Here is a 4406-nt window from a genome sequence, read left to right on the forward strand (position 1 = left end):
CCTTAATGACTTTCGTTGTATACATCTTGATATGTGGAGGGTGATTCTCCTTATTTTGTTAATTTTCTTCAAAATTACCTTGGCTACTCTTAGCTATTTGTTCTTTCATATGACCTTAGGATAAGCTTGACATGTTTCCCAAGATATTAATTTTTAAAAACTCTTCTTTGAACTTCTTATTGAAAGTAAAATAAATTTATAGGTTAATTTTAAAATAACATCTTTACTTTTTACAATTAAGTCTTTTCTTCTATGAGCAAGTTATACTTCTCCATTTATCTGGGTCTCTTGAATGACCACCAAGAAAGTTTTAGGCCAGGCATGGGGGCTCACGCCTGTAATCTCAGCACTTTGGGAGGCCAAGGTGGACAGATCGCTTGAGGTCAGGAGTTCGAGACCAGCCAGGCCAACATGGTGAAACCCCGTCTCTACTAAAAATACAAAAATTAGCTGGGTGTGGTGGCAGGCTCCTGTAGTCCCAGCTACTTGGGAGGCTGAGGCACAGGAATCTCTTGAACCCAGGAGGCGGAGGATGCAGTGAGCCAAGATCGCATCACTGTACTCCAGCCAGGGTGACAGAGCAAGACTCTCTCTCAAAAAGGAAAAGAAAAAGAAAGTATAATTTTCTCCATAAAAATTTTGCATATCTCTTAGGTTTATTCCTAGGCATCCCATAGTTTTTTATGCTTTCATAAATAGCATTTTATATTTATTGCTTAATGACTGGGATGTGTTACGAGAGAGGATTTTATTTGCTGTGTGAACATCACAGAGTGTACTTAACCACACTTAGATGAGATAGCCTACTACATATACACCTAGACTATGTGGTACAGCCTGTTGCTCCTAGGATACAAACCTGTACAGCATGTTATTATGCTGGTTACTACAGGCAATGCAATGGTGAGTATCTGTGTATCTAAATATATTTAAACATAGAGAAGTTACAATAAAAATATATTATGAAAGATTTTTAAATGGTACACCTGTATAGGGCACTTGCTATGAGTGAAGGTTGCAGAACTAGAAGTTGCTTGAATGTCAGTGAGTGGTGAGTGAATGTGAAGACCTTGCACATTACTATACACTACTATAGACTTTATAAACTGTACACTTAGGCTACACTAAATATATTTTAAATTTTCTTTAAAATAAATTAACCTTCACTTCAGTAACTTTTTTAATTTATTAAAACTTTTAATTGCTAAAACTTTTTGCCAAGCACAGTGGCTCATGCCTGTAATCCCAACACTTTGGGAGGCCGAGGTGGGAGGAGGCCAGCCCAGACCCTTAGCTATCACAGTATTGTGGATGCTGGCAGAAGACTTGAGAGTCTTGGGTCAAAGACAAAGGACTTTATTACTCATGGCCCAGGAAGTAGCATCAGCTTCATGTCTGAGTCAATAGTTTCACTTGCCCCCAAGTCCCACAGTGATGTTGAGGGCAGTGGGGGTGGTATAGACAGATGACGCACATGCAATGAGTTTGCATAATAGCAGAGGAACCCTGAGTTTAGGGAACGGAAATCCCTGATCTTTGCTACTGTAAAAGTTATCAGAATCAAAATGGAGTCACTAATATGTTAAAAGTGACAAATAGAGCTGGAGAAGGTCATGAAGAGACAGCTCTCATGTACAAGTTGCCTGATCACAAGAACTATCCCAATTAGCCAGCCGTGATGGTGCATGCCTGTAGTTCCAGATACCTGGGAGGCTGAGGTGAAAGGATCACTTGAGCTCGGGAGGCAGAGGTTGCAGTGAGCTGTGATGAAGCCACTGCACTCCAGCTTGGGCAACAGAGGGATACCCTGCCTAAACAACAACAACAACAACAAACACTATCCCAAAAGACTGCAACAACCATCACAATCTTACACACAAAATACTGCAAGGCTATCTGCCCAGAAATTGCCTGTCCATCCTCAGACTAGTGCTATCCTTATTATTGATCCTTGTAACCAAGGATAATTATCTTGAACAATGATGGACTCCTCCTCATTTTTCCCTCAAAATCTTTTGCCTTTACCTCCATGAATATGCATATAGTTTACTATGGCACATATATTGCCATTGCAATGCCTATTCCCGAATAGATATCATTTTCTTTTAGACAGCCTTTTTCTCTGTTTTTTAGGTTGACATCACAAAGGAAGACATTATTAGGCCAGACAGTAATCAGTCTCCTGTTCAAGAAAGAGACACTAACTATATGTTCCAAAGATGGTTAATATACCAACATCCTTGAAAAGACAGTCCAGAACAAAAGAGCAGTTAGTGCCTCTGTGTGCAGGGCATCCAGAAATGAATCAGATCCATGGACAATTCTCTCTCAACATGAACCTTCTCAACAGTTTTAATAGTTTGCCTGTAGAATCTCTTAGATTTTCTATGTAGATGATCACATGATCTATAAATACAGAATGACCATTTTCTTTCTTTCTCTCTGGTGGTTTATACCACTTATTCCTTTTTTTTTTTTTTTTTTTTTTTTTTTTTTTTTTTTTAAGACGGAAGCTTGCTGTGTCACCCAGGCTGGAATGCAACGGCGTGATCTCAGCTCACTGCAATCTCCATCTTCTAGGTTCAAGCAATTCTCCTGCCTCAGCCTCCCTAGTAGCTGGGATTACAGATGCACGCCACCACATCCGGCTAATGTTGTATTTTTAGTAGAGATGGGGTTTCACCATGTTGGTCAGGCTGGTCTCAAACTCTGACCTCAGGTGATCCACCCACCTCAGCCTCCCAAAGTTCTGAGATTACAGGTGCGAGGCACTGCGCCCTTCTGATGACCAAGGTTTTCTGGGCCAAGCTCTCAGGTTCCTGCTCCTTGGTCCATAAGAAAAATTCTCTCTTCCAGTAGTCTCTTCAGCTCCTGCAAAAACTCAGGCCACTCTGCCAATGAGGTCAGACATACCAGGACTCTAAGAGTGGTCAGGAGAGGCATGACCGAGGCTGCGAGCCCATGACATGGGGCATGGAGTCAAGTCATGCTTGTTAGTAGGTAGTGAGGCTGTGATGAAGTTCAACTGGGAGGACTCTAGCTCTTGCCCTCCACTAAGGACCCCACTTTATACCATCAACAATAAAAGGGATATTGTTCTTCCATAATCAGTCTTTTGCTTTCTTTCCCAGCATGTCGGAATCTGGGTGAGGAGGAAAAGGACTATTTAAAGGAGACCCACTTGAAAACTGGATATCCATATGCAGAAGAATGAAACTAGACCCCTATCTCTCACCATATACAAAAATCCAATCAAATGGGTTAGAAACTTAAATCTAACACCTCAAATTATGAAACCGCTACAAGAAAATTCCCCAGGACATTGGACTAGGAAAAGATTTCTTGAATTAAATCCCACAAGCACTCGCAATCAAAGCAAAACTGGGCAAATGGGAATACATCAACTTAAAACGATTCTGCACAGCAAAGGAAACAATCAACAAAGTGAAGACACAACCCACAGAACAGGGGAAAATATCTGCAAACTCTCCATCCAACAAGGGATTAATAAGAAGAATATATAAGGAGCTCAGCCTGGCGCGGTGGCTCACATCTATAGTCCTAGCACTTTAGGAGGCCGAGGTGGGTGGATCGCCTGAGCTCAGGAGTTCGAGACCAGCCTGGGCAACAAGGTGAAACCCCGTCTCTACTAAAATACAAAAGAAATTAGCTGAGTATGTCATCGTGTACCTGTAGTCCCAGCTACTCAGGAGGCTGAGGCAGGAGAATAGTGTGAATCCAGGAGGCAGAGGTTGCAGTGAGCCAAGATCAGCCACTGCACTCAGCCTGGGTGACAGAGCGAGACTCCTTCTCTATTTAAAAAAAAAAAAAAGGAATATATAAGAAGCTCAAGCAACTCTATAAATCTAATAATCTGATTAAAAATGGGCAAAATACCTGAATAGACATTTCTCAAAAGAAGACATACAAATGGCAAACAGGCATATGAAGTTTCTCAACATCAGCAAACAAAGTTATCCCATCTTCATTCCACCTGCCTTGTTCTAGCTGCTCGCAGCCGACAGGATGGCGTTCACCCACACTGAGGGTGGGTCTTCCTCTCCAGTCCACTGATTCAAATATCAGTCTCCTCTGCCCACACCCTCACAAACACACCCAGAAACAACACCAGCCATCTAGGCATTCCTTTATCCAATCAAGTTGACACCTAATATTAACCATCATACCATACATAACTACATAACAATAAAGTAGCAAAAAGATGCTATAAAAATTGAGATGTGGTATAAGATAACAAAAGTTTAGAAAATACTCAAGTAAAAGCCTATTTAGTGAGTAACAAACCAGTATTCGCCATCAACACCCCACCCCCTAACAAATGCAGACATCTGGAACATACAAGGAGGGGAGAGATTTTTATTTATTTATTTATTTATTTATTTATT

The sequence above is a fragment of the Rhinopithecus bieti genome, unplaced genomic scaffold (assembly GCF_001698545.2).
Source record: "Rhinopithecus bieti isolate Rb0 unplaced genomic scaffold, ASM169854v2 scaffold_44592, whole genome shotgun sequence".
In the NCBI taxonomy this organism is placed as follows: domain Eukaryota; kingdom Metazoa; phylum Chordata; class Mammalia; order Primates; family Cercopithecidae; genus Rhinopithecus; species Rhinopithecus bieti.